Source organism: Protopterus annectens, chromosome 16.part0 (assembly GCF_019279795.1).
Source record: "Protopterus annectens isolate FY-2018-M chromosome 16.part0, PAN1.0, whole genome shotgun sequence".
Classification (NCBI taxonomy): Eukaryota; Metazoa; Chordata; order Ceratodontiformes; family Protopteridae; genus Protopterus; species Protopterus annectens.
Window position 1 is genome coordinate 195,905,371 of NC_056750.1, and position 12,216 is coordinate 195,917,586.

A 12,216-nucleotide genomic window follows, 5' to 3' on the forward strand; every position below is an offset into this window, starting at 1 on the left:
GTAAGCAAACAAAGTAATAATGAGATGGTAATGGGAAATGATGTAAAACCTTGTGTGCTAACATGTCGCTGTTCTGCCTGTTTGTGATTCATAGTCATATTTTGACATGTTTCCACACTGTGAGCATATTTCCACAAAAGGTGGAATTAAGCCTCTCTCTTACTGCTTGCATTGCTATGTCACAGTGGGAGCCGCTTGTCTTGCCTGAGCAAAACCCACAGGCACCCAGCGGAGCTCTCTGCCCAGGAAGGCAAAGATATAGTCATTGAATAACTCATTCTAATTTTGATAACCAAGAAACCCATGAAAGGTTTAGAGTGAACACGGGTATTGTAAGAGTCTTAGTGAGCATGTATGGCCCACATACAGGTACTTGGGGGATGCATGGCATTCCTATCCCTGAGGCTACTAAGGTATGTATACCCCTCACTATACCTGCCATGGGATCTTCAAGAGACAGACTGGCAACAAGTTGGGTATTTATCAGGCTTCTGCTTTGAGGTTACTTCAGCAGTTCCAGGACATACTCTTGGCAGATGTGGATCAGTCCATCTATTTCCCAGTGTATCTTCAGGACCAAGCCTGGACTATGTGTGCCTTTTATGCGGTTGCATGTTTCCCTGAGGTACTTGATGTCATAGATTGCACCCATGTTGCAATTAGGATCCCATCTGGTCCATGGAGGGAGCAGTACTACAACAGAAAGGGTTACCATTCCATCCACTGCTGGGTAGTGTGTAATGCATGGGGGTACATCACCAATGCCTCTGACCAACATCCTGGCAGTGCACATTATTCCCATATCTGGCACTTTAGCTCACTGTGCTTTCTGCATGGTAGGATGCTCAGTGGTCATTTTGTTGGTAAGTGGAATTTTTATTTTTTATCATTTAGTTACTTATTCATAGTAAAATGTATTGCTTAATACTAAACCACTTTCCCTTGTTTTGTCTCCTCCTTTTTCTCTTTTGTGTTCTTTTTTCAGGTGATGCAGGATATTCACTGAAGCCATGGCTAATGACATGAGTGAGAAATCTGAGAGTATCTGTAGAAGATAATTTTAATACAGCCTGGTCCCCAACTCATATTGTCATCAAGAGAGCCTATGGCATACTGACTGGATGAGTCTGAGGGTGTCCTTCAGTATGACCCAGCTACTGCATACATAATGTTTACTATATATTGAATTCTACATAACATGATCATGCACCGGTCTCGTGGTGAAGTGACCCATGCTGTCACTGCAGCTCCCAGTTCAAGTCCTGCTATGATTAATGATGGCCAGCCAGCAGCAGCAGTAAGGGACCCCATGTGGCAGGCTCTTATATGGCATTTGTCTGCTCAGGTAAAGGGAACAAATCTAGTCCAGAGCTATGGACCATGACATTCAGGTTAGCTGTTTGTTTCTTGTAAAGACACAGAGTATAATTGATGCATGCAGTGCTACGTGTGGGCAATGCTATATCATGCATCATTTACTGTCACTGCTCATCAGGCATTCGGTCTTATGTTTAAATATTTTTTCATTTCAGAGCAGATACTCATATTATTGTTTATAAAAGTCATGTCTGACTACATTCTAACATCAGTTTAGTGATTTTATAAGGCATCACATAAGGAGTAATTACATTTTACAGTAAACACCCACTTAACCGGAACCCAAACAACTGGCACTCTCAAGCAACCGGCAAAAAATAATCAAAGAAATATAGTAGAATTTTCACATTACACTTTCTGTTTTCACCCTGCAGAAACATACCTTATGTTTTTAGAGATTTAGAGTTTTAAAACTGAAGATAGGAATAAATTCCCCCAATCCTCAACCTGAGAACAAGTCGAACCAAACAAATAGTACAGGGTACAGTATTAGTTAGGCCTACTTTTAATAGTAACTCATTATGTGCAGAAGTGGAGGGTTCGCTTGTTAATAGCAGTTGCCATGGGTTACGAGTAATTATTCCTTTTGAAACACAAAAAAGCCAAGGAAAAACGTTCCGCCAAGCGTGTAGCAAAGTAATAATCCACTCACTGCCAAATACGATGTCAGATGAAATGAAAGCAACAATAGTTCGAAACTATAACGTAAGAGCTTTTATTATACACAAGCACTTTCGGAGAGAATCATATCTCTCCTTCCTCAAACAAAAGTAAAACAGTCAGTTGTTACAGCTTCCCCTTTAAATAGGGTACCAATCAATCAATTAACAGTTTATAACTTTAATTAAATAAAATACCATACTCATTTGTTTATATATTAAAAACCCTTAAGACCATATTATTTAAAATCAGACCTGCTTCACTATTTAAAAAGACGAGTTTTAAAATAGTAATTTATTCAATACTCACAACTCTTTCATTTGTCAGATGTTAATACGTGTTTTTAAATGCTAAACAATACGCAATTAAGGCTTATAACCTTAGCGTGTTCTTAAGGCTTAATAAACAGACGCTATTTTAGTTGTTATAGCTGTGATAGTAGCGATGTTTCTTAGTTGGTTTCCATAATATTGACGAAACCATACTTAAAGCGTCAATACCTTATCTCCCTTATTATACTTCTAACTATGTTTAAGCACCCTAAAAAGGCTGTTAACTCTTTTACCGTATAGGTGAATGAGACCATGTTTACTATATATATGTGTTTATGGGCATGGTGTGTTAAAATACATATAATCCTATTTTCTTACCTTTTCCTTATGTTTAATTCAAACTATTGTGCCCAAATAAAAATGTTGGTGAGTAATTGTTATTACCCCTCATTGAAAACCACCCCTAACCACTCTACATACAAACTAAACTTAAAAATCAAAAATCAGAAAATCAAAAAATAAAAAACTAAAAAACTAATGATGGCACTAATCAACTACATGTCAAGAAAAATTATGATGACACCAATTAACAGGTTAACCTATACTTCTGTGTACATGCTCTACAAGCTGTATAAAACAAGCTAAAAACTACAATCCCTGTCCAATGAAATGTATTAAACTAAATAACATTATGTACCTTGTAAGATTGTTCTATAAAAAACAGGAAGCAAAAAACACACACAGGAACACAGCAAAAAAGAAGACATAAGACTATGAGAATAATTATGCACTATGTACATATCACAATCTCTACAGGCTTAAGCCTTATCTTTTAAGGGTCAATAGTTTTAAAATACAGGTGAGCGATATCGCTTCATTTAGGCCTGGATATGTGTGTGCGGCCGTCCTCAGTTGCCATAGCAGTTCTTCTTTTTCTAATAACATTTGCCATGGACCTGAGTTTGCTTGTGCCTTAATTTGCTTCAAAACCGCAAAATTAAAATTATGTTCCTTGTTATGAATAATGTGGCAAGCTAATGCGTTGTTAATATCATTCTTGAAAAAGCGTATAGGTGCTCATACACCCTTTTGTGCAATGCCCTCTCAGTCTTTCCTATATAGAAAGCCGGGCATTGCTTACAGCTTGCCACATAAACAACTGCTCTAGAGGAGCAGCTGAAATTGCCCATTAATCTATATTTTACATTATTTATTGTGACGTGGCTGCCCTCCTGTATAAACTTACATTGATTACAAAACCCGCACTTAGTCATGCCCTTGACCCTGTTGAAAGTTGTGTGTTTGTTCATTTCCAACAGTGCTTTTAAGTTAAATCCTTTCCTGAAGGTTATGCTAGGTGTTGTTCCCAGCATTTGGTGCAAATTTGTGTCTTCCATTATATTTGCCCAATTTTTCTGTAGAATTTTCCTTATAAGATGGTGGTCAATAGAGAATGTGCACAAAAACCTAACTCCCATGTCAGGTTCGTTGTCTCTTCTATTCCTATTTACGATCATATCCTGATTAGCCGTCAAGTTCAACCCTTTTCCATTAAGAATAGGCTTAAAATGGCCAGATTCTCTTTTAAATCTTACCTCAGATGAAATCTCCAGAATGAGTGAATCAGGATATCCCCTATTAGAAAACATGCTGGTCAAGTTACTACACTCCTTATGGAAGTCTTCATCTTTGGTGATCATCCGTGCCGCCCTCACCATCTGCCCCTTCACTACCGCTCTTTTTTGATGGATAGGGTGGCAACTACCAAAGTGGAGAAACCCATTGGAGTAGGTGGGCTTTCTATAAATGTTACTAAGCATCATTATCTTTAATCAGCTTTATATCTAAAAAGCTGATTTTTGTATCATTCACTTCGAATGTAAAATCTAAAAAGTCAGTCATGGTTTTGATGTTATCTATAAATGGGGCCACCATCTCCGGGGAGCCTCTCCATAACATGAACATGTCGTCCTGGTACCTTGTGTACCAGGCGACATGCTCCTTGAATAACAGGTTGTTAAACAACAATGTGTTTTCCCATTGTGCCATTACACAGTTGGCGAAGGAACCCCCACAAGGTGAGCCCATTGCTACACCAGAAGCTTGTCTGTAAACCAAATTGTCAAAACTGAAAAAGTTATATTTTAACACTAGTTCCAATAAGGTCTCAATTGTGTAGATAGTGTTTTGTTCAACATTTCTTGACTCAAGGAACTCCCTCACCCAATCCAACCCTAACTGCTGTGAAATAACAGTATAAAGCTCCTTCACATCCACAGTCAAAAAACTTAAGTTAGGGTCAAAGGGTATTCTATTGATGTTCTCTAGGAAGCTCCACGAGTCCTTACAAATATGGTTTTCCTTTTCTATATATGGTTTCAGAACACTATCTACATATTTGGCACAGGCAACCAAAATAGACCCCCTACCATCAACTATAGGTCTAAAAGGGGGGTCGTGGATGGATTTATGAATTTTGGGGGCTCCAAAGAAAGAGGGCATTCTCGGTGCTACAATATTTAGATAGGAATGGATATGAGTATCTATAAAATCTTCCAGGAACAAATCTTCAAGTGTGGACCTAACCTTATTATATGCTGCGTTAACCTCATTAATGCTGGTTTTTTCATATGGGCCATTATTCAAGTGGGTAGTAAGTTTGTTAATATAATCCACTTGGTTCATAAAAATGAGCCCATTGCCCTTATCGGGTTTCATGACCCTAATTTTGCAATCCTGTAGTAGTTTAATGAAATCACGTTCTTCAGATGTTATATTTAGGCTGTGTTTATATCTATTATTAAATGAATTTACAGCCAAGAACCTTAAATCTAGTTCACAGGATTTTTCATTTATTTCAATTATTCCTTTTGACCATTGATTTCTCTAAGTAAATATGTTACATGGTCAAACTAACCTTCCTGAGCAGATGTTTATTGACGTGCAGATGTGGGTAATAACCAGTATCCAGACCATGTCTGATTAAGCCAGTGTAATCGTCATCTGTTTCATGGTCATCCCATGAACTGAGAGGAGGTATTCCTCATCAGGTGTTAAAGGAATAAGTGTTGCCCCACCCCCAAGTACTGATCGGGCAATTTCATCCTGCTTGCCCTTGCTCTAGCATGTCCTACCATATGATTATCTTCTTGCATCATGTTACTGTGTGGTTCCTTCCACCAACAGCGTTTATATCCATAGCCACTTAGTTTCAGGCCTTTGCCCTCTCAGCTTGATTGGGTCCTCCTTTTCCCAAAAAGTCGTTTGCTGTATGACCTAAAGGCTGCCATGAGAATGCAGTTCTCCTCGTGGTTAAAGTTGCTTGACTTTTCTCTGTTTGGATCTGCTGCATCATTTATTTATCTAAAACAAAATGCAAAAGTAATGTACTGAAGCTTGGTCCACTCATCAGCCAAACAACTCAGCAATAAAAGCATACCCGCTTTCGTCACAAATAAATCAAAGTTCTGAGTAAAAAAAAACATTTATGGTGACACAACAAACTGCAAATCCAGCTTCACTCAATTAAAGTTGTATTGTATTAACCTATACAGCCTCATCCGCAAGTGGATAATAATGTTGCAAGCACTTATCATTACACTGCCATCTTATGCCATGGCTAACAGAGTTGTACCCTTCCCCTACCAGTTTTCTGTATTTATACTTCAATTTTTCATTCATGAGTGAAAGTCACAAATCCCACAGTAAAGCAACATGTATCTTAATAACACAATACATAAGTGAAAATGCAGAATATGAAACTTCACTTACTTCAAATCATATAATTATTTCCTTTTTTAGTTTCTCCAAGTCTTTTGGGTTTCTAATACCATGGTGGGACAGGACCCCATTCCTAAGTCAAAGTATGATTAAAGTTCATAAAATTTGTATTGTTTCAGTCTTTGATGTCAGCTAGATGTGCTCTTTGCAGCATGCACAATGTGCCCAGTGTTGATTTGTTCTGCAATTCATACAGAGTTACCTGAACCAGTAACATATCTAAATATGATTACAAATTATTTTTATAGGATCCATTGCTCCTACTACTATTGGAACTGTCTGGGTATCTTTCTTCTACATTGCCCTCATTTCTGCCTGCAAATCCTGATATTTTATGAGTTTGTGTCTTTCTATTTAGCATAATCTATAAATGCAAAAAAAAAAGTAATGTAAACATTTATGTTTCACATTTACCATTAGTACTACTTCCAGTGATACTGTCATGAATTCCTACTTATAAATGACACTCAAGAAATCATTATTATTATTAACATGAATAAGTGGCATCTGACTATCAGAGCAATGAAAGACACATTTTTCCTAGTAATAACTCTTCTATAAAATCAATATGAACAGCTTCTCAGCAATGTATAACTTTATTGATATTTTAATCTTACATGATAATTTCATGCTTTTCCAAAACACTTGCCACCTAAACTGAGTGACTGCAACCAAATATGGTGATATTAAACATAGTCACATAAAGTCAGACTCATTTACATATTTTGTATGCAAATTAGACTGAGCTAAGCTTATCTCTATAAATCGTAGTATACGTGAGTGCACATGTCAACAGATTCACGTAACTAGACCTTGGATAGCTGCGTATGAGCTGCACTGAGTGGTGCTGAGCCAAGCTGGTCTCAGGAATGTGTGAACAAGCCTAATATATCTCACATTTCCCTGTGCATAGAAAAGGGGAAAGGGAGTCAATAACATTTAGGTTGCATAATCGTGAAGCCTAATCTATGCCCAACCTGTATACTGTGATAGACCTTATCACCTCAAAACTCTGTCTTGTATTATGGCAAATAACAACTGTAGAAGTATTTATTTATAGAGGAGTGGTTTCTGGGCCAGAAATTGTAGTTTATTGGCCGTTTGGGCAATATTTCCATCTCTTTCAACTTCCTGGTCCAAAAGCCTGAGTTTGCGCTTTTCCCGCCTTTCCTGTAACTAGTCTAGTCCAGATACAGATTTCTGTATCCAGGGCTGTGTGTAAGCTTCTGAGCACCCCCCCCCCCAAGCCTGTCTGTGTTGGAGGGAAGCCTTCTAGCTTATCAGTGGGAGTGGTAAGCACTAGGTAGCCTATCTGCCACAAGTGGAGTGGTTACTGGTCCAGAAAGTGAAGTTTTTTTGGCTGTTTGGGCAGTTTTTTCCACCTCTTTCAACTTCTGGTTTAAAAGCCCATATTTGCACTTGTTTCCCACCTTTCCTGAAACTAGTCTAGTCCAGATACAGATTTGCTGTATCCAGGACTGTTTGTAAGCTTCTGATCCCCTCCAAGCCTTTCTGTGTTGGAGGGTAGCCTTCTAGCTTGTCAGTGGGAGTGGTAAGCACTAGGTAGCCTATCTACCACAAGAGAAGTGGTTTCTGGCCCAGAAATTGTAGTTTATTGTCTGTTTGGGCAGTTTTTCCATATCTTTCAACTTTCTGGTTTAAAAGCCCACATTTGCACTTGTTTCCCACCTTTCCTGTAACTAGTCTAGCCCATATACAGATTTGCTGTATCCAGGACTGTTTGTAGCTTCTGAGCGGTGCCAAAGTCTGCTCTTCAATTTTTCTGTTAGAGCTGCTAGTTCTCTCCTCTCCTGCACTTCTACTAGCTTATCAGTCTAGCACTTTACCAGACTTCTTGTAGCAATTATTGTAGCACACAAAAGTGCTACCAGCACTAAATGTTCTAGAAGGAAACAGCTCCAATACTTATTATTAATACCCACCTATCCAGGCATGTCTAAAGGTCAGTTCCCTGTGCTTTCTCCTATTACCCTGGTGGACTTGGACATCCTGAGGCAATGTAGCAACTGCCTCATGTACACCGACAACCCTCTTGTCTTACCTCCCAACACTCAGACTTGCAAGAGATGCACTTATATATCCAAATTGGAAGCCATGCAGTCTCCAGCCAAGACCGGAATAGCTGGTCAAGAGGAGAAGGTTAACACTTGCACCACACCACATGGAACACATAGCCCTCTAGAACACACACCAGCACTGCCTTCACATAAAAACACAAACTACACACCCATCTTTGCGGAGGCTCTCAATAGAAATCTACACAAACAGCAGAGACCTCCAAGGCAGAAATGCACTTGACCACCACAACACAACACTAATCAAGAGACACATAACTCTCCTAAACAGTGTGCCACTCAACCAAAGCCCCTAAGGCAAAACACCATGCCCAACACACTAGTCATAGGTGACTCAATAGTGAGGCACACTGATGTCCCACTCACTAGATTGAATAAGGAGACAATAACAGTCAGCTGCCTGTCAGGTGCCAGGATCCACCACATAGCGCAACCACTCAGGTCCCACAACAGCAGGTACAAATATGACTCTGTCATTGTACATGTGGGTGTGAATGACCTGAGATGTACCTCCCTGGACTACATGAAAAGAGACATGGAGGAGCTATTGGATTATGTATCCCAGGCGGGTATCACCATAGCCCTGAGCGGGTTCCTATCAGCATTTCGAATGTTGAAAACGCCAAATTTAATTTCATCGAACTGAAATGTTCGAAATATCAGAAGAGAGAACTGATGGAACATCGATTTCTTTACTAGGGAAAGAAATTGGTGGGCCGTCATCGGAGTTTGCTATTTCCTCCACTGTGGTGCGGTCTCGGAGTTGGTATATTTAAGTAGGGGGGTGGGGGTGCACAGCCCCCCATGTTGGGGGGTGTGGGGGGTGAAGCCCCCACTTTAGTGTTTAAAGTATTACATTTTTTTTTTTTTTGCAAGGAACACCGATTTCTTTCCCTGGGAAAGAAATCGATGTTCTGTCAGTTCGCTCTTTTGAGATTTCGAACATTTCAGTTCAATGAAATTGCATTCAGCATTTTCAGCATTCGATATGCTGATATAGACCCCCTGAGCAGCATCCTACCATCACCCAAAATGATATCACAGTACAAGCAGAAAATGATCGATTTCAACAATTGGCTAAGTTTCTGGTGTCATTCTAAGGGGATCCAGTATCTGTCTGCTGGGATGACATGATTAACAGACCTCAATGCTTTGCCAGAGATTGCCTGCATCTGTCACCCCTGGGCTTCCAGATACTGGCCAAGGCTCTTACCACCCCTATAGTGCCTTTTTTAGGTGGTGTTCACAAGACCAAATTACCACTGTAACAGCTACAAACAAATGCAATCTGAGGGTCATGCTGCTCAACGCTAGAAGTCTAAATCTAAAAATGCACTCGCTTGAAGCACTCCTTAAAATGGAGAACATCAACATTTGTGCTGTAATAGAGACCTGGTTCCAGGCAGCAGAAAGCACCCCTGCACTACCAGGCTATAACTCATTCCAAACCTTTTGGCCCCAGAACTTGGACCGAAGCTCCAAAGGTGGTGGTGTTTCCATACTCATAAAGGATGCACACACCTCCAGACTGGTAGCCCAACATAACGCATCAGAGATACTTCAGGTGAAGCTAACACTGGGTAAGACAGCGATTCAGGTCGTAGCCTGCTATAAGTCCCCAATAATGTCCCAAGACTCACACTCCACATTCTTAAGCATATTGGAGAATATTAGGGTCCAACCTAACACTCTCAGACTGGGCAACTTCAACTACCCCTCCATTAACTGGGAAAACTAATCATGTACCAATACACTTGCCCAATATTTCCTGGAATTCATTAATTCAAATGCCCTGGACCAGCTCGTTCTTACCCCCACTAGAGGTAGCAACGTCCTTGACCTGGTCATTACTAACATGGGCAACTGTTCCTCTACACCATTAGTTAACTCCTCCCTGGTTAGATCTGACCACAAACTAATCACCAGAGAAATCCATTGCCCTCCCACCCCCCCCACACCCACCCCCGGAAAGGTAACCACCATGAAAAACTTTTCCAAAACTAACTTTGGGCTCCTAAAAACAGAGGTGGCTAACTTCATGGCACCCATGCAAATGGATTATAGTTGCATGACCACCGAATCATACACCAATGCACTGTACAAACACGTACACAAATGCATGGATCTCACCATACCCAATAGAACCAAGACGGTCTCCTCCAAAAACGGAAAGCCAATCTGGTGGTCCCCTGCCAAAAACAAACTTTACAACAGAAGGAGGAAACTGATGCAGAATAAGGTGAAGTCCCAAGACGGGAAAAACTCCCTTATCAGCCTCAACAAAAAGTTGAGATCCCTCATCAAATTGTCTAAAGCTAGCTATGAAAACAGAATTGCAGCAGATAGTAAAGACAACCACAAGGCCTTCTATAGTTATGTAAAGAATCTCCATGGCAATACCCAGATTTGCTCTGAGCTACTGCACAATGGTACCTCCTATACCGAGCCAATAGATATTGCCAATATACTGGCCAACAGATTCACTCTCAACTTTACCCCCCCAAGTACCAATCACAATACCAGTAGATTTCCAGGCACCCAGTATTACTGCTGCACAGTTTAAAACAGCACTGTCCAAGGCCAAGAATACAGCTTCCATGGGACCTGACAATATCCCTGGCTGTGTTCTACATGAACTACAGAGTGAACTGGTGCCTCACCTGTGTGCCCTGTTCAATCACAGCCTCACCTCAGGCTTTGTCACTACCGAATGGCGCACTGCTACAGTCATCCCTCTCCACCACAAAGGAGGAGTGACTACAGACCCTGGGAACTATTGCCCCATTAGCCTGACAAGTCTGATATGCAAAGCTATGGAATGCATCATCATGGAAATAATAAACAAGGATATAGGGAATCTCCAAACTCTGGATCCCACACATTTTGATTTTGTGAAGGGCAGATCATGCCTGCTCAACTTGGTCAACTTCTTTGAGTCAGTCACAAGAGCTGTGGATGAAGGCAAGGTGGTTCATACAGCATACCTTGATCTGGCCAAAGCATTTGATACCATTCCCCATTCAGGAATCATAGAAAAACTCACTAAGCTAGGCATCAACCCCTATATCACTAGGTGGGTTGCAAACTGGCTCACAGATAGAACCCACAGTGTGAAAGTAGCAGACTCCTAGTCAGACTGCTGATCAGACATGAGTGGAGTCCCACAGGGTTTGGTCCTGGGTCCTCTCCTGTTTGGTATCTACTTAGTTGAAGTGCAGGCCAACACAAAGGGTCTCTGGCTGACAAAGTTCACAGATGATTGCAAGTTGGGAGCTATTATTAATTCCCCAAGTGAGTTTGTCATCCTACAGAAAGGCCTCACTGAGACCAACGACTGGTGTCAGAACCATGGCCTTAAGCTCAATGCCAAAAAATGTGTCATCATCCCCTTTGGGAAAAACCCAGTTCCCATGAATTACCACATCGATGGTAGTCCACTGAACACAGAAGGTGTTATAACACATCTGGGAACCCTGGTTGAAAGCAGTCTCTCTTTTGACCACCACATTGCCACTGTGGTGAGAAAGTTCTTCTATGAGGCACATCGTATTACTAAGGGTTTTGCATCCAGGAAGATCATTGTCTCCCTCTACTCTTCCCCCATTTGGCATTTACCTCTCTAGACACATGCAACAACTGGAGAGGCCGCAAAAGTACATCACAAAAAGGATCCTAGGCCTTAAACTCCTGTCCTATATGGACAGATTCAAAAAACTCCAACTATTCTCTGACTCATATCGCCTACTTAGAAGCGGTCTCTGCTTGACATAAAAAGCCATGTCTGACTCAGCTCTGTTAGAAATTCTACATCTAAATAAATCCCAATCCCCCCACAACACACACTCCAGTGACCTCAACCTCATTACCACAATCAACAGAACATGCTGGAGGGACAGGTTCATAACCCAGAGACTGCCCTTGCTATGGAATAGACTTCCCATACATGTCCGTAAGGTAAGTGTGTCATAGTTATGGACCTTAGGGTTAGGGTGCAGGTTAAAGTAAGTGCATAGATGGTAATGTATGTGAGA